We start from the raw sequence: 23,015 nt of genomic DNA, 5'->3' as shown, positions 1-23,015 counted from the left end.
AATTTGAATGAAAAGAAAAGTTAAAATAGAACAATGTGTGTTGAACTAGGTGGACCATTCGCCTGACCCAGAATGGCAATGCCTGGGTCTCTATGCAAAGAACATTTAGAAAGATTTTGACAAGGCTTTTAATGGACTTGGCTGCATTAAGGATACTATACATCATATAGCTGTAGCTCTCATTATGCTACCAAAACTGCAAGTCACCAAGTAAAATCCCTCTAATGCTGAAGGGCAAGTAAAAGCTGGACTTGTCTGAATGGTAAAATTAGAAGTTAATGATCAAATTCAGACTCCAGGTGATTAGGAGAAAAGTATGAAAATGCTAACTGCAAAAGCTCAGAATCCAAGCAAAATGACCCCATGTTGTTGGATTAGGGGGGGTTTGGGAGTGGGGAGTGGGGTCCAAATCTCATTATTTTCATCCGCTCTCATGGGGAAATAGTTTTATTTTGTGTAATGACTCATCCACTCCCAGTCTTTATTCAAGCCTAATTTAATGGTGTCCAATTTGCAAATTAATTCCAATTCAGCAGTCTCTCGTTGGAGTCTGTTTTTGAAGTTTTTTTGTTGTAATATTGCAACTTTTAGGTCTGTAATCAAGTGACCAGGGAGATTGAATTGTTCTCCGACTGGTTTTTTTAATGTTATAATTCTTGACGTCTGATTTGTGTCCATTTATTCTTTTATGTAGAGACTGTCCGGTTTGGCCAATGTACATGTACACAAAGTAAAACTATTTCCCCATGTTTATTTCCCCCACACACACACCGTTCCTCACACCTTCTTGTCAACTGCTGCAAATGGACCATTTTGATTACCACTACAAAAAGGTTTTTTTCTCTCCTGCTGGTAATAGCTCACCTTAACTGATCACTCTCATTAGAGTGTGTATGGTAACACCCATTGTTTCATGTTCTGTGTGTGCGTGTGTGTGTGTATATATATATGTGAAAGTTACTGGTGACCCCCCTTAACTAGCAGGCAGCCATTAGGGGCAAGCAGAAGCCTCAGTATACAGTAATTTGAACTTTTGAACTGTCTTTTCTCCTCTGCCTTGAAGCAGAAGAAACTAGCTCCAAACCGGTTTTCACTGACCAGATAGCAGAAGTACGGGGTCTGGCAACCACCAATCAGGTGTGAACATGGCAAGGGTCTTTATCTAAATGTGTATAAAGGATCTGTGAAATTGGTGTAAGACAGAGTCTTCTGTACCAAGGTACAGGGCTCTCCTTTCTTCTGCAGAATAAAGCAATCTTTTCCTTATCCCTGTCAGGCTGTTATTGGCTCTCAGCTAGACGGACCCAATATTTTGGTAACATATCTATAGATATATATCTTCCTACTGTATTTTCCACTGCATGCATCCGATGAAGTGGGCTGTAGCCCATGAAAGCTTATGCTCAAATAAATTTGTTAGTCTCTAAGGTGCCACAAGTACTCCTGTTCTTTTTACACAAGGAATGTAGATCGCGTGGGGATAGCTTCCCAGGCAGCATGATTTCACATCTTATTCTACCACACTAGGAAGCTATCCCCCATGCAAACTACATTTCTGCATAGGCATTACTTACCATCGCTGCTACATTTATGGTTTACGCTCTTGCTTGAAAGCGTGGAGAAAAATATGCTCACTGTTCCTATTCTTCACATGTATTTTTGGTGTCACATATATAATGCCTCCAAATTGCTGTACACAGAGAGCAGGAAGGTGGCAGAGATAGAACCAAGCTGGGGCAGAAAGAGACATGTATAGAGATGAGATTTGGTAAGCAGACATGAGATTTTAATCCTAATCACATCAAACAACATTAGTTCAAAGGTAGGATACCAAAGAGTCAGATGCCACAATGCCCATTACACCGAACCTCACATGCCACTTGTTAGTGAATTATTATACATCATTATTATTATACATTATATAGGGGGATTCCTGTCAAACTCTGTGCACCTCTGCCAGTTGGCATCAGGAGGTGCCTTTCTCCCTCATGTTACATCAGGGGTTCTCAAACTGGAGGGGTCACAAGGTGGTTATATGTGGGGGGGTCATGAGCTGTCAGTCTGCACCCCAAACCCTGCTTTGCATCCAGCATTTATAATGGTGTAAAATATATTTTAAAATTTTTAATTAAATAAGTTTTAATTAATTAAATACTTAAATAAATAAATATTTTTTATTTATAAAGGTGGAGGTCGCACTCAGAGGCTTGCTATGTGAAAGGGGTCACCAGTACAAAAGTTTGAGAACCACTGCATTACATACCACAGATCTGGAAATTGAGCTATGCCCTTTCCCTTTTGCAGGGGTTGGATCACCCTTCATTACCACTCCCTTGTGAGTTTGTAGTATCTAGGCAGAGGAGGGGCTACAGAGAAATTCTGCCCAAGCAGCTCCAAGCTGTGATATTATCAAGAGCGGGACAGGTGTTTGAGAGAGAGAGAGAGAGAGAGAGAGAGAAGGGGAACAGGTGGAGGAAACTAGGGAGACAGAAATAGCAAAGAGTCAGAGAACAGGAGCAGGAGGCAGGGGTGAGAGTTAAAAATACGGAGTGGGGGCAAAGGGAAGAACGATCCTGCGGGAACAACCTCCCAGCACTGGGCATAGCCCTCACAGTCTTCGCTCTGCTATTTGATTTCCTGAAGCGCAGGAAGAGCTGGAGTCGCTACCCACCAGGGCCGACCTCTCTGCCTTTCATTGGGACCATGCTGCAGATCGATTTCCACAGCCCGCACCTCTCCTTTACCCAGGTCAGTGCCAGAGGGGCTGGAGAGCACAGCTAAGGTGACCAGATAGCAAGTGTGAAAAATCGGGACAGGGTGGGGGATAATTGGTGTCTATATAAGACTAAACCCTGGATATCAGGACTGTCCCTATAAAATCGGGACATCTGGTCACCCTAAGCACAGCGTGCTGGGGAACAGAGCTGGTGCGGGCTGGTGGTTCGTTAATCCAGCTGGTGTGGGCTGGAGGGGTTATTTTACATGCAGGGGCTTTTCCAACGCAGTAACAGTCAGTCCTCCTAGGGGTGGAGGGGCTCTAATGCTCTGTGATTACAGTAGCACCTCAAAGATAGGAACATCAGATTGGTGGACTTACCGGTCAACCGGACACCGTCTGGAACCGGAAGTCCTCAATGAATCAGGCAGGCAGCAGCGCAGACCAAAAAACAAAAAAACCCCACAAATACTGTGCTGCCAAGGGGGTTGATGCTGCAGCCGCAGGGTGGGGGAATCAGGGCTGGGGGGACTCAGGGCTTCTGACCCTCAGGAGCACCGGGACTCAGAGCTTTAGGTGCAGGAGGGATGGGGCTCCTAGCATCAGCCTTGGGTAGGGCGGCACGGCTCAGGGCTTTAGCTAGCAGGGAGCAGCGGTTTCAGCGCTCCCAGCTGTAGCTCCCGCTGTAGCTCCCACTGTAGCTAAAGTCCCAAGTCCTGGCGCTGCCTGCTGAAGCTGGGAACGGAGCCGTGGGGACAGGGCTGGCTCCAGGGGTTTCGCCGCCCCAAGCAGCCAAAAAAAAAAAAAAAAACGATCGCGATCTGCAGCAATTCAGCCAGCGGGAGGTCCTTCGCTCCGAGCGGGAGTGAGGGACCCTCTGCCGAATTACCGCCGAATAGCTGGACGTGCCGCCCTGTTGCCGGCACAAAGGCGACAGCAACAGTGGTTCGTTGCCCGGTGTGCTTCGCTCCAATAAACACACCAAGGTGGAGAAGCAAACAAAAGTTTATTTGAGATCTCAAAGCGTGATGCTCAGAGACACAGACACGTCTCAAATCAAGCACACAGCTGCAAGCAGCTTTTCTGTTTTTATACATGATTTCAACTAAGCATTTCTATTACCCCCCACACACACACACACACTCCTCCCCTTAGGTTCCCATACAGCAAGTACATTATAAAGTAGCAATTACCCTAAGCCGGTTAAATCATACTTGGCAGCAAACATATTATCTCGTTAGTAACTTTTTCTTGACCAGTTATTTTGTTTCACTCCCTTCAGCCAGGTGCAAGCAGGCTTTATAATTGCCTCCTGCTATCAGTGTTACACTAATAGCTAGTTGCCACACATTCCATTCTCGGTTACTGGCTTGTGAGGTCGATTACAGTTTAACATGGCAGCACTCTGGTCAGACATGGAATGACTTTAGTTTATTCAGGCCTAATACAGATGCCTGATGACACCAACAGCCCCCTCTCTGGAGTGGCTGCCCCAAGCATCTGTTTGTTAAGCTGGTACCTGGAGCCGGCCCTGTGTGGGGAGCCTGGACACCCACCGCGGGCCACGGCAGATGTGAGGAGCAGAGACATGGGGCTGAAGCCCCTCCCACTATCTAAAGCCCTGGTGCTCCTGCTGGGCAGAAGACCTGAGCGCTCTGCCCGCCCTGGGCCCCAACTCCAGAGTCAGAAGCTTCTGACTCTCCCCACCCCCACCCTGACTCCCCCAACCCCCACCCACCCTGCAGCTGCAGCCCCAACCCTCCACCCCCACTGATGTCCCTAACCTCCTCTTCGGAGTTACAGAGGCTGCGAGGTTCTCCTCTATCTGCTGTGGCTCTAGACAACATTCCACTCCCAAGTCCAGTAGATGGCGCTGGAGGAGAGTGACACACACTCTCTCTCTCTCTCTCTCTCTCTCCTCCCTGTAATTTCAGCTGGAGACATTGTAGTGTGCTGGGCTGTTGCACAATATTAACACTGTTAAACAGCTGCTGCGTTCCACCTCAAAGATGACTGCACTTCAGTGGTGGGTGAACTGGTCCCTTTATGTACCATCTATATCCTCTGGGATGAAAAGGGCTAGTGAAAGATTTATTCTATATGAAAATTCATTTGTCTCTGCTCAGATCCATTAATTCAAAAGTTTCTCTGGTTTGGGGATGTGGATGCATGAATGACAACCTCCCTTGTAGAAATGATTAAGAGTCTCAGCAAAAGTGAACAAAACCATAATCTCCAGGATATGCTTTTATGTAATCTCCAGGAAACTGTAGGATGTGCTTGCTGGCTGTGTCTGCCCTAATAAGAGCACATACAACCTCTGCAGGGTTAGTTGTTTCAAGTGAATGCTTTTTCCTGTCTGGGAAACTATTGATGTAGCTGTGATGGGTTAGATTACAGAACCCTGCCTTGGGAGCTGCCACCTGATGTGCCAAGACTACCTCTGCTCCTGCTTTCCTGCCTGTCAGCTTAGGACTTCAGTGCCCTGCCCGGTTTGAGCCAGACTTGCTAGCCTGCTGCAAACCCAGACCCAGGTCTGAATCACATCCCCTAGCAGCTGTAGGCTTAACTGAAAGCAGCTAACAGAAGTGTTCCTGCCTTTAACACTCAGCTGCCCAACTCCCAATGGGGTCTAAACCCAAATAAATCCGTTTTACCCTGTATAAAGCTTATACAGGGTAAACTCATAAATTGTTCGCCCTCTGTAACACTGATAGAGAGATATGCACAGCTGTTTGCCCCCTTCACCCCCCCGGTATTAATACATACTCTGGGTTAATTAATAAGTAAAAAGAGATTTTATTAAATACAGAAAGTAAGATTTAAGTGGTTCCAAGTAGTAACAGACAGAACAAAGTAAGTCACCAAGCAAAATAAAATAAAACACGTAAATCTATGTCTAATCAAACTGAATACAGATAATCTCACCCTCAGAGATGCTTCAGTAAGTTTTTTCCTCAGACTGGACACCTTCCAGGTCTGGGCACAATTCTTTCGCTGGTACAGCTCTTGTTCTCAGGTGGTAGCTAGGGGATTCCTCATGATGGCTCTCCTCTTTGTTCTGTTCCACCCATTTATATATCTTTTGCATAAGACAGGAATCCTTTGTCCCTCTGGGTGTTTTCCCCCCTCCCCCCCCCAGTGAAAAGCACTAGGTTAAAGATGAATTCCAGTTCAGGTGACATGATCACATGTCACTGTAAGACCCCAAGGCTTCATTCCTCCCAGCCTGACTCACAGGAAGGCTTGCCTGCAAACAGAGCCGTCCACAGTCAGTTGTCCTGGTTGATGGGAGCCATCAAGGTTCCAAACCACCATTAATGGCCCACACTTTGTATAATTACAATAGGTCCTCAGAGTTATATTTCATATTTCTAGTTTCAGATACAAGAGTGGTACATTTATACAAATAGGATGATCACACTCAGTAGATTATAAGCTTTGTAATGATACTTTACAAGGGACCTTTTGCATGAAGCATATTCCAGTTACATTATATTCACTCATTAGCATATTTTTATAAAATCATATAGAGTGCAATGTCACAGTAGCTTGTGGCAACTAAATCATATTATATTTTGTGATTGTAGTTGCCAAACTCCAGAGGCCCCTTTTCTAGGCTGGCACCTTTCAACACTCCAGTCAAGGGAAACTGGGTCTGGTTCTTGTTTTCACCTTGCAGTAGAAAGAGCTTTTGAGTTTCCAGATCAAATCGGATGATGACAATGCTACCAACAACACTTTTGACCTGTAGCTGCTTTTAACTCCACATTTTTAGTAACAATGTATTATTCCCTTTTCTGCCCCATTTCCATTTCACACAATTTCATTTTGCTTTTTTGCATTTCTTACAGAACGGAAACAAAAACAACTCCTTTTACTTACAGAATCATGGAAATCAAAGATAGAGATGGCCTATTCTTATCCACCCCTCTAACTTCTAGTGGTATGCCCCGGAAGGCTTTATCCAGTTTTAATGACCAGCAATGAGGTTTTCTTCACTTCCCCAAAGAAACTTCCCCAGACTGATATACCTCTCGCTGAGGATTTGTTTCTTGATGTCCAGAGTAAATTCTCCATTATTTAGTCTCATTCTATTATTCCTTCACCCAAAACTAAACAATTTCCCTCCATCCTTTGAATTTGCACCTTTCAAATACTTGCAGGCATCAATCATAGTCCCCTTCCTTAGATATTTGACCAGTCAATATATTTACATCATTTTAGCTTTCCTCATGAATCAGCCCATCCAGCTCCCTAATCTCTTTTGTGGCTTTTCTCTGAATTCTCTCCGTTTTAATCAGTATCTTTCTGGTAATGAGGTGAATGCCCAGAACACTAGGCACTGTTACAGACACATGTTCACCAGTGTTTTATAGAAAAGGGCTCTCATCTACTTGTTGACAGTTCAGACAGCCAAAAAGATGGAAAATTTTCCTGTGATTTTGTTTTATTTCCTTCATTCAGCTTCCAAGTCCACAGAATAAGCCTCCTTGCACATGGCATTTCCAAGGTGGGATAGGCCCATTAGCCAATCCTCTGTATTGCAATGTTCCTTGGCCCAGCTGATTTTGACAGTCCTTCTCGATGGGGGGAGGGAGGATTCCTGTGCCTGGGTTCACAAGTCCAGAGCAGCCATTTGCTAAGTTATAAAGCAAAACTTATATATTTTCTGATGGCGCGGAACACAGACATTGCAAGTGAGATTAACGCCTGCAGCAACTCACAAGCATTTCACAGAGTCTAAACACTAAATATATTCTTGTAAGACTAATACCTATTTTGAGCAAACTAACGTACAGGTAAACTGGTCGGTCTCCAGCGATGAGTTTGTTAGTTCTTAGCTAGTGCCTGCAGCCTGGGCAAGAGCTGGCACCTCGTTTGTCAGCATCACAGGAAACGTCCCCCCTCCACCTCCAATCCCTTATGTCAGTAATTTTATTTTGTATGTATCTGTAGCCAGCACTACTATACCCTCTGTGATAATATCAGATTTCATAAACTAAGCAAGGTTGGGCCTGGTCAGTACTTGAATGGGATATCTCCTATGCAAAGCCATGTGCTGCGGGAATTAGTGCAGAAGGTTCTCTGTGTCGGTGGTTAAACCAGTGCCACACCATGGTTTTAAGGAACAATGTACACTTGGGTCTGTTATCCCTGAAGACTCCAAAAGAGGTCTTGACCCCGTGACACTTTCACAAGATCCCTGGCCAGATTTCAACTTGGTTAGTTACGTTCTGTTGACATAAACTCTTCCTGCACCGTCAGCTGACAATGGTGGTATTCTTCTCTCCCTGTGTAAGTGGCTGTGTAGTACTGCTGTGAGTTGTTCCACTCCAGAAGTGGCTGCATATCAGTGATGAGCTAACAAGCCCAACAGAGTGCGCTGAGATTCTTCTAAGTTAGAGAGCATACAGAAATGCAAGATGATTTTTTCAGGCTTGCTTTCCAGCAAAATTAAGTGTCATCTGGCTTCCAACAATATATTTTTCCTTTTTTTTCTTGGCAGCTGAGTAAAAAATATGGAAATGTCTTTAGCCTTCAGAACTGCTGGAGTAATCTGATAGTAGTGAATGGATTCAAAGCAGTAAAGGAAGCATTGGTCCAGAAATCAGAGGACTTTGCTGACTGACCGTACTTTCCTATACATGAGCACTTGGGTTATGGAGAGAACTCTGAAGGCAAGTACCTTGGAAACTAACATGGTTCTCTGTAGTGTTGCAGGGGGGCTGACAATTGAGCTCCTGGAGAGGTTAAAGGGGACTTAAGGAGTGAACTGCCTCCCTTTCTTGTCCTTCTGCTGATTTTGCTTTTGCTGGAGTCTGCCCCTGACACTACCTCTCGAAAGGAGGAAGTCAGGTTAGATCAAAATGGGGACTCTCCTTCCCAACTGCAGATGTGGACATTCTGAAATGTTCTGTAGAAGATACATGCTAATCAATACCAATTGGCTGCCATTGTCAGAACTGGCAGATTCCTATCACTCACCATACGTATTTACCTTCCTCGGCTTGTAAAAAATATAACCTCCTTCCGAGGAACCTCCAGGACCCAAGAGTGAAAGTGAGGGAGGGTAGAAAGAAATTCAACCTAAAAGGGAGGCTTGTTGGGCTGGAATCATCTTGGGTTATCACAAAGCACTTTCATAACAAAGATTAGAGCAGGAAAAATATCTGTAGAGTCACATCTTCTCAACCTCGCCCTGGCCCATACTCTGGCCAATGCAGGGATGCGCCCTATAGTATGTTCTCCAGTGCTTTGTCCAATCCACTTTTAAATGGCTTGTGATGGGACATCCATTAATTCCTTTGAGAGACTATTGAGTAGTTTAGTAGATCTAATCACTGGGAAATGTTTTCTCACACTCAACCTGAAGCTCACACCCTCAGAGCATAGCATGGTTTAGCTCTATTGACTACATCAAGTTATACCAGCTGCAGATCTGACCCTGAATTTCATCCCATTGCTCCTAACTATATCTTGGACCTCCCTGAATAATCCCTCTCCTTCTGTACTATGAAGGATGCAAAAATAGCTCCCATTAGTTGCCATTTGGTGAAGCTATACTTAGTTCCTTTTATCCTTCCTCACAAACCAGTCCCCCCAGGCCAGCCCTATTTTGTTGCTGTCCAGTAAATTTTGCATGGTGTGCTCTCAGAGGTTATTATGTCTCCTGTTTATTAATACTTTTCAGGGGTGGTGTTTGCAAGATATAATCATACCTGGAAGGAGCAAAGGAGATTTGCACTCTCCACCTTGAGGAACTTTGGGATGGGAAAGAAATCCCTGGAGCAGCGTGTGACTGAGAAAACTGGATTTCTATGCTCTGCGATCTGTTCTGAAAAAGGTTTGTAGCATCAAGGGAGATGGGGCGGGGATCAGTGTAACTTCCATACATAAGGAAATGAAAAGATAAAATGACTGATTATGAAGGAAGGAATAATAACACAGTGTCTCACATTTCTACATAATGCCTTATAGCCAGAAGGATACTAAAGTGCTTTGGAGACCAGACACATAATGATCATTCATCCAGCACTATCCTGAAGCCACCTCTGGGGTCGAACCTGACATGTTTTAACATGACAGTTTGTGATGGGAAGTAAAAACAAACAAAACCCAACATCTTCAATCAAATGTGCAAGGGGAATTTTAGGTTGGTAGAATGTAATTTGGTGAAGGCATCAACACGTAACACATTTCCAAAACATGCCATGAAGTCTTTAAGAACATCACTTTTATGCCTCAACTTAAAAACATCTGTAGGAGCATAGTGACATCTGTCTTTACACAGGAAACACTGGTTCAGTACTGAGACAAAGAGATGAATACCACTGACTGAATAAGGAGCACAAACCTGAAATTCTTAAGTTTTCCATGCTGCTCCTTCTTCCAAGTATTGACCAGGCCCAACCCTGTTAGTATGTGGGGCATCTTTAACTTCCCCAGGTTACATGAGCATGGACTTTAAACTGGTTTGTTCCATAAGCAATCTTGAAATGTTAGAGGTTCTTGCAGTGAGGGGCAGGCTACAATGATGTTGTGACTCCTCATGTCTTTGGTTAGTCCTGTATGTTTTTCAGGTCGTCCTTTTGATCCACATTTTCTTATAAACAACGCAGTTAGCAATGTGATCTGCTCCCTCATCTATGGCGAGCGCTTTGACTATGACAATAAGAAATTTCAGAGGTTGCTGCATTTGATTGAACAGGCCTTGAACGAAGAAGCTGGATTCCTGCCCCAGGTAACTCAGCACGTATGATTTGGTCAGTAAGAAGCTGCCATTTGATTGATCAGTAAGATTGTAGTTTAGTGATTCTTTTCTGGGAGTCATGGGCTGTGGTTTTCTCTCTCTCACTGTGTTATCTTAGCTCCTTGTCGTAGTACCTTGGCTGCTGCGTATCCCTGGAGTGCCACAGAGAGTTTTCCGATCCCAAAAGGAGGTCCTGGACTTCACAGATGAGCTTGTGAAGGAGCACAGGACGACCTGGAATCCTACCCAAAAGAGAGACTTCACTGATGCTTTTCTACAGGAGATAGAGAAGGTAGGAGGAGAACAGCAGGTGTAGATCTCGTTGGCTCCGTGAAGATATTAGTGACGGGAACACTTCCTGTTAGCTTCCCTTGTCCCTTGTTGTAAAGTTTACAAGTAAAATCCTATTGCTAATAGAACTGCTATGAACAGCTCACAGTTCTATTTCTTCTGGTTTTCCCTTATCTAGTGAGTCTGATGAGTTCATGCTCAGAAATCAGCTGAAGAATAGGCTGATAGCTGGAATTTTAATATGTACTGCTAAGGCACTTACAGCCTGAGGCAGTGCCCAATGAAGTCAAAGTGAGACTTTCATTGACTCTAGTGGGTGCTGTACCTGGCTCCTTAGCTCTCTTGGCCATGGAACAGCCCTGACATGAGCCGACCATGTACAGTTTAGAGACACTTTTTAAATCATATTGGCAAAGGTCACAGTGAAGACTTCCTTCATCCTTCCAAGTCACAGCTTCGTTCAAAGGCAGGCTGCTGGGAATTCCTGGATGGAAAAATGTTCCAGAACAAAAACCTGATCTGTTTTTATATCTTTCTAGAACAGCTGGTTGCAAAACTGAAACAGTGAAACATGGAAACATGTCACTTTTGACAAAATTGTATTTAGAAAAAATCAAAATGAAACATTTTGATAGGCTTAAAACATTCTGTTTTGAGATTGTCAGAACAGCACATTTCAATTTTTCACTTAGAAATTACTTCATTATTTTTTTTATTTTATGGTTTGTTTTATTTTTATATTCATTTTATTTATAGTATTTTTAAAATGTTGATTAACCTGAAACCCTTTTTGAAAAACTTTCATTTTGTGGGAAATTTCTAAATTTCAACTTCTTGTTCTGATTCATAAACAAAGCAAATTACATTTTCATTGGCTCTTAAATAGCTTATTAGTTATTGCCCATGTTAAGTCTATGTCTAAATTTACAGAATTGCTCTGAGAAAACCTAGACAAGAAACCCTTAGAAAACAGACACACAAAATCCCCAGCATTACAAAAGATAGCCAGACTACTTCCTGGCGTGATCCTGTCATACCTTGTATCCTAAGCAAAGTGGCCCTGAAGAGTACTTGGTGGGGAGACCTGTCTTGTAGAAAATGAGATAGTTGGTTCAGTAGGTAGCACTGAGGTCCTGATCTCCTAGAAGATACCAAGGCAGGAATAGGGACTGTCAAATTATTATTCACAGGTACATATATGAACTTTTGGAATCCTGATGTTAATTTGTTGGCTGGCATGTTGGCTGCACCCTGCTCACTACTACATGGAATTTCCGAGCTGATCAAGTGTGAGTGATCACACTAACCTCTTGTGGTTGCAGAGGCACAAATCTCTAAGACTGACTGGAGACCCTCCTTTAACTTTGGTGGTAATAGACTGTGGGCAGAGTTTCCAGCACGTATGCTGAGTGTACTGAGCAGCATCAGCCAGTGTGAGTCTGTCGTGCCTGGGTACTTCTCCTCCACCACCATAAACTCTTTCGGGTGCCTTTGGCAGTGGTGCTGGAACTGGGGGTAATACCGCACCCCGTGACTTGAAGCAGTAATAACAAACACCAGATACAGGTTTTCCATCATCAGCACCCCCACTATAAAAATTGTTACAGCACCCCTGGACTTTGGTGGGTCAGAAAATGCAGCTGAAATGTCCACCAGCGCCTCACGGAAACTCTACCCCATTCCTGACACAGGCGGGACAGTGCAAGCAAGAAAAGTTCTTGAATAGGGGCCTCTTCCACGTTGCTCGGCAGGCAGTGTTGTCAGGCTGGTCAAACTTCCTGTAATGTGCAGGGTGGGCAGTAAAGATTTCCCACAGTCAAGGCTAGAGCGGCCACATTCTGGAAGGGTGCTAGGGAGTCTGGGATATGGTTGGTTTGACTCAGGTTTGCCTGCTACAGTGTGGATGCCAGAACCTCAGGTTAATGCCTGGGCTAGAAAATTCTTAATGTATGGTTGACACTCCACATTGACTTCTGCAGGGGTAGTACATTTTTTGTCAAGGTTCAAATTTCTTGGTCAAGGTATAGGCAAGGTCCAGACTCCAGAGAAAATAATTTTTAAAAAATGACAATAATGATAAGTAAATAAAAAGATTTCAGAATCTGTTCAAAAGCATCTAGCTGTCCAGATTTGGCCTGCCATCCACCTACTGACTATCCCAGTGTAGGTGCTCAAGCTCTGGGTTCTCTAACCCAGGGTCAGCTGAGCCAAGTGCCACTAACCCTGGGCTTATATTGTAGTGTAGACATGCCCTGTGTTTTTGGAGCAGAAGGTCCTGAGCTTTTTCCTGATGAAGTCCATGATGTGTGGGACAAATTATTACCTTGAAATGTATGAAAGGAGCCATTACAGCGTGTGTTATCATATGCACGTGTTTTGCTGCACTCTGCAAACGATTCAGCCTTTCAGTCTGAGAATATGAATTACCACTATCTACCCGTCTATTCCTCTCTCCTCAACAAAAATCTTAGATCAAATCACGCTCTCTTTTGTTCCCTTCAGGCCAAAGAGCATGCGGGGAGCAGTTGCAATGACAACAACCTTCATATGGTAACAATTGACTTGTTTACCGCTGGCACCTAGACCACCTCCTCCACCCTGCGCTAGGCTTTGCTGTACATGCTTCTCCATCCTGACATCCAGTGTAAGCAAGAGGACTGGTGGAGATGTGACCGGTTCTACCAACCCTGCATCTTCCACTGAAAACTTCTTAGCATCTGCTGTCACCTTTGTGTTCTGGGCATATGACGCTGCCGTAGCAGCAGTCACAGCAGTGATTGGGGGAATAATTCCACTGGAAAACTCTCTGAGTGGGAGAGCAAAGACCTGTGGCAAGGGAGAAGGGAGAGAGCAAGCCCCGTTAAATATTTCAGTGTCAGAGGGAGCACTCACCACTTTTCTTCATGACAAGTGCACTTTGAGACCCTTGTAGCTACTTGGTAACTCTTCCTTCTCCTAGGGTCTCCATAGGGATAAATGCTAACCTGCTTAAATGTGCTAACGCCGGAGGAACAAGTACATAGGCACTGACTCTGTGGGTGCTCCATGGTTGGAGCACCCACAGGGAAAAACAAAATGTGGGTGCTCAGCTCCACTGGCAGACCCGCTGATCAGCTCTTCCCCAGTGTCCCCTGCCCACCACGGATCAGCTGTTTAGTGGTGTGCAGGAGGCACTTGGAGGGCAGGAGGGTGGAGCAAAGGCAGGGTGCACTTAGGTGGAGTGGGTGGAGCGGGGGCAGGAAGAGGCAGGGCAGGCGTGGGGCCTTGAGGGAAGGGGTGGAGTGGGGGTGGGGATTGGAGCGGGGGGGGGGGGAGTCAAGCACCCTAGAGGAAATTTTGCCTATGCACAAGTGGGTCAAATACAGTATGGGTAAGGTGGGATGTTTCTAACAATGAGCTTATTAGCCCATAGCACAGAGGATGACTGTGTACGTTGGGCTGAGTAGATGAGTGTGCTCTCCTCCAGCTCCTAATTCTGCATTCCTCTCTTTCCCACTGTCTGCAGAGCTCACTTTGGCCTTTGCCCCCAACAAAGGCCAATACCCTCCTATAGATATCTCTAGTTAAACTCTGCCACCCTAGCACTCTTGCTTCCAGAGGCTTTCACCAATTTCCCTGTTCAACAAACACACAAGGCTTGATTGCGAGGTCAGGAATTAGCTGTTGGGAAGCAGAGCAGTGCATGTCTGGGGTATCAAAGAGGCTTTCTGGTTGTGTGGAGGTGAGAGAAATCAGAAGTTGGTCCAGACAAGGACCATGCCTTCTCCCCACTGCTGGATATCCTTCCTGACCCCTGAACAAGTGCCCTAGACACCAGACACCTCCCAGACACTTAGAGCACCCACTTCCTAGAGATGACTCGCTTGTAAACTGCTCAATAGTTGATAGGAAGCTGGTTAACAAACTCACAGATTATAAACCCACATTATTAATTATTATTATTACATGTTTATATTATAATAGCTCCCACAGGCTCCAATCAAGATTGGTTCCTTGTTGTTCTCAGCGTTGTACAAATAAAGATAAACAGACAATCCCTGCCCCAGAGAGTTTACAGCCTAAGGGTAAATCCATAGGCTTCAAACTTGTACGGTGTTGATGTACATTATTAAATATGTTACATCCCCCTCAATGTAAAGGGTCTTTTTCCAGGTAAAGTCCATGAGGAAATTGATAAGGTGATTGGCAGGGACAGGTCACCCCAGATGGAGGACCTAGCGAACATGCCTTATACCAATGCTGTGATCCATGAAATTCAACATTATGGGGATATCGCTCCTGCTGGACTGCCTCACATGACATACCGGGACACCGAGCTCCAAGGCTTCTTCATTCCAAAGGTATCTGTGGCCAGCAGGGGATGCAGACATCTGCTCCCCTTGCAGACTTATGTCCTGAAGCTGCAGACATTCCATATGTGAATCTCCCCAAGGTTCTGTGCAAACGGAGGTGGAGCACCAGGCCCTGAATCACACAACCATTGGCGAGTTATCAAATGTGCAGTTTTGAAAGGGCTTGGGCCTCAGAGAGAGCCTTGTTTATGTGGTTAGCTCCATCTTCAACAAGCCTTTGGATATCTGCAAAAACAACGAATTGAGCTAAAACACAACTAAGGACTGCAATCATTACAAGGGGGGGCTGTAAGTTTGTCTTGGGCACCTTATAACATTCAGTACATCTGCTTGAAGGTGGAGAAAGGCTGATTAACTGTGTGGAATTTGGAATGGGATATAGAAACTACCTGCTAGGTCACCAGTTCAAATCCAGAACAGTAGCAACTAAAACTCTATTATCTGAAGGCTGTTTAGAGGCCACTGTGCATCTCAGTCCAGTTCCAAATGGACAAGAGACAATGATGGGCAATTATTGCCTTCCCTGGTGACAGTCACACTGGGAGACCAAAGCCATACAATACTCAATTCCACTTTCGCCCTTGGAAGAAACTCCTCTAGCTCAGGTCTAAGGCATGTGAGAGGGGAAAGATCTCGCTTTTTCTGTGAAGACAATGAGAATTGTAGTTTGGAGTCTCTCAATCAGCACACTCTTACCAGAGCTAAAATTAACTTGAGAAAATATTTGAAGCAATTGGGGAGTAGAAGCAATTTTCATCACACGAACTTCATTAGACATGAAAACACCACTGGCATACTCTTACGCTATGTCTACACTATGCACCTTTTAGGGACACTTGTGCTGTAAAAGGTGCATCGTGTGGCCGCTCTTTGTCAGCAGGAGAGAGCTCTCTCACCAACAAAAAAATTCCACCCTCAACGAGAGGTAGTAGCTTTGTTGGCAGGAGAGATCTCCTGCTGACAAAGCAATGTTAATTGAAAGTGTCCCACTCCAGTGTGCTATAAGATTATACAATTAGGTATCTGAGATGGGTTCTGTGCCCTCCTCTGAAGCATCCTACAATGGCCATGACTTGAGCTGGGAAATTGAATGCAGAGGGACTGAACTGTTCTGATGTGACAATTCTTATGTACCCTGTTTCTTTCTGGATCAGGGGACGACAGTCATCATTAACTTGTCCTCGGTGCTGAAGGATGAAATGGTTTGGGAGAAGCCGCACCAGTTCTACCTGGAGCACTTCCTGGATGCAGATGGGCAGTTTGTGAAGCAAGAGGCCTTCCTGCCTTTCTCTACAGGTAAATCCAAGGGGAGGAGCAACTGGGAGAGGCCGTCCCTGTGGAAATGAGGCACAGTGCCTCATGAGATGTGACCCACTACTGTTATGGGAAAGTGAGTCTCCTCTAAAGCAAGATGTCCCTCTCATCATGAGAGCAGCTTCCTCATGTGGAAGATCATTGCAGTCTGTGCTGAGCTGGTCCTGTTCTACAGTGCCCTGGTGGTACCAGTATACGCAACCTCTGCATAATAACTCCCTCTCTCTATTTCTCAAGCGCAGAAACTCTGGCCTTGAAATTCTGTACTTAGGGTCAGGCCTTGAGATCCTGAGCAGCTTGCCTCAGGGGCCTATGTAAACCACTCGGCCAAAGGGAAGCAGTTCTGTATTCTATACTCTGCAGTAAGCTGGGCAACTCTCACCTTAATGAATTAATTGCTCATCTTCTACAGCTGTAGTTATTTAAATAGAAAATAAACTTGTTACAAGTCAATTCAGGTTGCTTATGTAAGAAACCCACCTACCTAATCCCACAAGAGCACAGAACTGCCAGTTAAGGAGGACCTCCGTCCCTTAAGCCTATACACCCATCTGTCACATTAGGCTCTGTTCTTCATGAGCATGCTGCATCTCCCCAGAGAAATTACTTCATACTTCAGTACGTCTGCTTGAAGGTGGAGGCCCAGGAATTGGTTTAGAAGCAATGTACACACACACAGGTGAAGTGTGTGTTATTGGGAAAAGGATGAGGTTATAGTTAAGGATTTCTGTTAAAGCATGATCAAAATTGTATACTACATGCTCCTTTATCTGTTGCAAGGCACCCTGATCAAAGGAAGCCTTTGTTACTGGAGGCTCTGAGACCACTGCAATGGGGTACATGGATCCATAGGGGATAAAGGAGAGATGGATGTTCCCAGTTTCCCATATGCTCCAAACTCACCAGAGAGATGGGAAGAGGGAAATACTGATTCTCTGATACACACCAAAGGAGGCCAACTGTGGCTAGTGGAGGGGCTCTAGGGTCTTTCCTAACCCCTCTGGTCACCACATCAACAGCAGAGGGATGCCTGAACTGGTGGGGCACTGCCTCTGCCAGGCGTGTACCAGTGCAGCCCAGGAGTTCCAGCAGTGGGAACTGTGAAGGCTTAGACAGAAGGGTCTATGAACTGAGCAGTGTTATAGCTTTGCCACAGAACCTTTCCCAGTGACCAGATCATCTCCAAAAATCGATGAACACTTAGCAGGTTGGTGCTTTTTAGGTTTGTTTCAATGCAGCCAATTGTTTCAGTTACTTCTTGCTTTTGTCTCTGCCTCTCTCTGTTTTTGTCTGTTCTCAGTTTTTGTGTGTTCTCTCACAGACTCGCAGCTCCCTCCCTCCCAACCTGGTCACAATACCAAGTGGAACTCCATACCCACCTGATGCTAGTTTCTGGAAAGATTCTATTAGGCCTTGTTTTAGGTGTGGGTTACAACTATCTTAAGTGAAGGGTGTGTTCACACAGCAGTTTGAATGAGGTTTTGAGTCAACCCATAGCAAGGTTTCACCCAGCTCATAACATGGTCTGACCCATAACTCATTCACTTCAGTTATCAACTTATAGACTTCAAAGTTTGATTTTACTATCTTCAAAGAGAACAGTCCAAAGAGGAAGATGGAGGTGTTGTCATTAAGGTTCCTGACGACCAAGAGAAGGATTTTGCAGTGGCTACGGGAGTAGATATGGCACCAGTGAAGTCTTTCAGGCTGACGGCGAGGTGACCCTGTTTATACGAGTACTGCAAAGGCTTGCTGCAGTGGTTTAGCCTGACATGGGTCATTGGTGAAGATGCACCACTTGTATTTGCCTCGAGTACAGGAAACCAATGTCCCCAGATTGCACTTGAACCAGAATCTCCTGCCTGGTAGCATGGGCATGTTGTTCCACCTCAGATTTCTCTATCTAAAGGCATTTATTTGCCCATTTCGATTCTACAGGCAAGAATTCCACAAAGAGCATATGGGACAGATCTTCAACAGGTGTAAATTACCATAGATCCTTTTACATCAATGGAGTTAGGCCAATTTAACTAGCTGAGGATTTAGCCCTGCGTATTACAGTGTCTGACCCTTTTGAGTCAGGCTAATGAGGCAATAATTCCCCTCTCCAAATCAACTGACAAGAGTCCTTGGTTTTATGATTTCCACTGAAGCTTCTGGTGCTGGCCACAATCAGAGACAGGGAAATTGGATTAAATAGAACATTGATTGGGCTGGAGAAGTATTTCCTAGTTGTTCCTGTTCACACAGTGTCCAAGAATAGGAAGACTCACCATCTGCTGCAGATGGAGGCAGATTCTGTGCTCACTCCAACCTGTGGGTGTGCAGTAAGGGTCTTACTCCTTCAGTGATTAGTCATTTACATGTGGTGGTGTATCCTCCTCCTCTCTGCCTCCTCCCTCTTTTCTCACTCCCACACTTGCAGGTTGTCGTGTTTGCCTGGGGGAACAACTGGCCAGGATGGAGCTCTTCCTTTTCCTCACCAGCCTCCTGCAGCATTTCACCTTCCGTCTCCCTGAGGGCCAGGCCAGGCCTCGAGAGGTTGGACGCTTTGCCGCGACACTCACCCCACACCCCTACCAGATCCAGGCTGTCCCAAGATAACAGGAGTGCTATTTCAGATGGAGGAGGAGGGTAACTTTAACCATGATTCGAGGGGCTACTTAGGCACCTGAAAACTCTAGGGTTTTCTGCAGATAATAACTTAGAAATTAGATGATAGGAGAACTGTATCTAATTCCTATATTAAAGAGAATTAAATAAATATTAGGCTCACTCAACTGTAACACTAACATGTTCTCACATCTTCTGTCAAGCCATTTAAGGGATACTGGTTAGATTTAAAATTTTAATGTATATTCTGACTTTGTTACTAACTCTTGATGACAACAATTGAAACAATTGTAGAAAAATTGAATTACTTTCTAGCACTTTTTGCAGTTCACCAAGCTTGGAATAGGTCATTTAATTTTGGAAACATCCTAATAGGGCAAGGCCCCATGAGTTTATACTGCACCTGTCTGGGGCTCTAGGGGTGTTGCCTCACTCCAAATAATAGACTAGAAACTGATCTTAAACAGGAGTGAAACTGACACTTTCAAGTCACTTTCCAGTATTGCCAACCCCAAATGTTAAAAAATCATGAATCAGGCTGACCAAAAATCATGAGATTACGTAACAGTAATAGATTTGGTGTTCTTTTTATTTGCCTTCTGCTTTTTGAGGCTCTAAGGTGCACTATGATCACATTTTGAAGCTTTCTCCACAGCCACAAGGGCTAGAAACTTTCTTTTTCTTTAAGAATGCAGGCTGAAATCCTCACATATCCACTTGACTTCAGGAGCTTGGGCTTTAAGGAAAATAATAATTATCACAAGACTCATGACAAAATCATGACAGTTGGCAACACTGCTCTCACTTCTATTTAAAGGCTAGTAACTTTCCAGAAGGCTCTTAAACACATTACAGTGATGGAGTTGCATTTCTCACAGGAGAACATTTAAAACCAAACACCAAGAAAATTCCACATTTTAAAGTTGAGGAAAAAATGGAGACTTGTGAGGTATATGAGGGCCACTGCAGGCAGGAAAGGAAAATAAACAGGCACAGGAGCTGTGGGCAGGTCTTCCTCTTGAAAGAAAGTTGGAGGGTCAAATCTTCTAGTCCTTAATCCAGTAAAATGTCTATTGCCATCAGCGCCTCCACTCATAGATATTAGTATGCTCAATAACTGCACACTTCCTACTTACATATCTGAGCCATCTTATCCAGGGTTACATTTTATACACATTGGCTCAGGGACTATATTTTCTGGCATATTCTGAACAGTGCTGAGCACACAGATGATGCCCAGTGAATAATACAAATCATGACAATAATTGTTGACTTTATGGACCCTGTGGATGCAACTTCTGTTCTTTGTTCTGGAATTAGCCTGGATACATGAAACCCTAAGAATTTGAGGCATAAACACATCTGATACTCATACGACACTTTCTCCTTCCTTCCTTTTTCTCAAACTCAGAACAAAAAATGACAAAATAAAATAGTTTTCAGTTAAAATGTAAAATTGCACAGCAACCATATAACTCAGCCTGGGGAAGAACCTGCCACTCCTTGGGAGTTAAGTGATCCAGTAGAGTAGCTAGGGGGGAGCAGGGGTAGCGGCCGCTACCCCACTAAACGTGTGGTCAAAAGGTGGCGCGTTAGGGGTTAACATGGCGCCAATGGCGCCAGCGGGGCCCATGCTCCACTCTGAAGCTTTGCGCTGGGCTCCTGCAGTGAGGCAGGCTTTGTCAGCTGCAGCCAAGCTTCTTCACCCAGCTGATCGGCAGCAGGGAGGGGAGAGGGGGAAGAGCTGAGCTCCAGCAACCTGGCCGCTCCTGGGAGGAGGAGAGGCAGGGGCCCAGCTCCAGCAATACTTGGGGCTGGGTGTCATCCCGCCCCCCCGGCCCCACCTGCACCCCCCTGCCTTCCCTAAGTGTCCCCTAGCCCCTGCTTGCCTTTCTGGGGCCCCCAGAGCAGTGTCCCTGTCTCTCCTGCGTGGCTCCATGTTGCCTCCCGGCAGCAACTGCTGCTGCTGGATCCTAGTGCCCCCCAGCTCAACTCCCAGGGCAGACTGACTGTGAGCCTGCCCTTCCCCCTCAGACCCTTTCATTTTCCGGCGGGACCCTCCACCAGCACAGGGCCCCCCACCCGCAGTCACCCCTCCTGCCCCATGCTGGGCAAGGAGGCAGCCCCATCCCTCACCCCCAGTGAGGCTACAGTCAGGGGCAACAGCAGGGGCGGAGGTGCACGCAGCACCCCATGGCTCCTACCACGGGGGAGACAAGGGAGATTCCTGGACCTGAGAGGGGCCCTAGGAGCACCTGCAGTGACAGTGGTGGGGGTGAGTGTGCTTTTGGGGGGGCAGGAAAGGGGGGCTCCTCAACCTCTTTATCCCCAGTCCCAGCCAGAGCCCTCACCTCCTACACCCCTACTTTTGCCCTGAGCCCCTCCCACACTCCAAACCCCTCATCTGCAGCCACACCCCACAGCCCTCACCCCATACCCCATCCCTCTGCACCCCTCCCATCCCCAAACTCCCTCCCAGAGCCTGTACCCTGCACCCCAATCCCCTGCCCCAGCCTAGGGCCTGCACCCCAGACCTCCCTCCCTCTCTCACCCAAACTCCCTCCCAGAGCTTTGGGCAGGTGGAGGTGGAGTTTGGGGAGGGGAGTTATGGACACCACTAAAATTTCTACAAACCTGCCACCCCTGGGCATGCCCCTCCAGCCATAGAGGCAGGGGCACCCACCCATCCACCAGTCAACTGTTTATGGGGCCCGTGGGGGCTGCGAGCCATCAGCTGTTCGGCCAGGGCAGTGGCAGTAGGGGAGTGCTGTTTAGCTGGTTTTTGGCCACCAGCCAATTAGCAACGGGAACTCTGCTCCTGGAGCAGGGGCTGGGCTGGGATGAGCGACCCCACCAGTGCGGTGCAGCCCCACCTCCTTCTCCTCCCTGCTTCTTGTGGCAGGAGTGCTTTCTCTGGGTCTGCAGCTGAGCTCCTAACCTCTCGCCCAACTAAAGGCAGCCAGTAGCAGCAGCTGGTAAGTGTATTTCAAAGGGGGTCTTGTGGTGAGGGTCACTGGAGGGGGGGGACTGAAACCCCATTCCAGGGGGCTGTGCTGAGAGCTGGTACCTGGCTGCTGGCAGGGTGGCTGTCTGCATGGGGGGGGGGCACCAGCTGCCACCTGCCACCCAGATCTCTGCATCTCACAGGGGGCTCAGCCAGAGGCATCTCCAAAAACATCCCCTGAACCCCCACAGCACAGAGAGACTGAGAGTACCAGCCCCTGCCAGGCAGCTGGACCAGGACAGGCATGGTGTGTGTGGGGGGCATCTCCTGGTCTCCTGCGGGGTGTGGTGCCCCCCTGCTTGCCTTCCCTACCCAGGCAGAGACACCTGCCGCTCAGAGACAGTGGCCATGTCCATGTAGTGCACTTGGTCCCCCTCCCTGGCATGTGGGTGACTGCCTCAGTTCCCCTCTCCTACCCCCAACCCTTATCCCTTCCCCACTGCCTCTTCCTTTCCACCCCCACCCCCTAAGAGGCAACCAGGGGAAACCTTCCTAGCAGTGCAATGTCTGCCTTGGGGGTGTCCCCAAAATCAGGATGACCCCCCGGGGGTTTATTCCCTGGTGTGCTGACTTCATGTTGACTTCACATCCTGATGCTGACTTTGTACACAAATAGGTCTTTCATTGTGTTGGCTTACAATGCTTAATTTACATGTGAACTGAGGCAGACAGGTGAATATTCATTCTTTGTCTGGCAAAATGTATTGGTCCACCTGGCTTTGATTCAGACCTTAAAACATATTTTCCAGTATATACATGTAACTCCTTACATAGTGTCAGTACATACATTTCACAATGACATTAATCACCAGTATGATCCTGGCTGTCATTTGAGATCTCACATGACATTTTTATAGATAAATATTATGATGGCTGTGTGCTAGGTCTAGTGAGTTTGTCAGGCCTGCTAGGAGATGCTGTTATAGAACAGCAAACCCTTTGCCAGCTGACACTGAAGGGTTCTTAGGGTCA

General features: G+C 46.1%; 1 pseudogene; it reads left to right on the top strand.

Moving 5' to 3' along the window:
- Positions 1-1,748: 1,748 nt before the first annotated feature.
- LOC120373971 lies at positions 1,749-19,076 on the top strand (annotated as a pseudogene).
- The last annotated feature ends 3,939 nt before the right edge of the window (positions 19,077-23,015 follow it).

Source organism: Mauremys reevesii, linkage group 1 (genome assembly GCF_016161935.1).
Source record: "Mauremys reevesii isolate NIE-2019 linkage group 1, ASM1616193v1, whole genome shotgun sequence".
Lineage (NCBI taxonomy): Eukaryota > Metazoa > Chordata > Testudines > Geoemydidae > Mauremys > Mauremys reevesii.
This window is presented reverse-complemented; position numbering and strand designations above follow the sequence as displayed.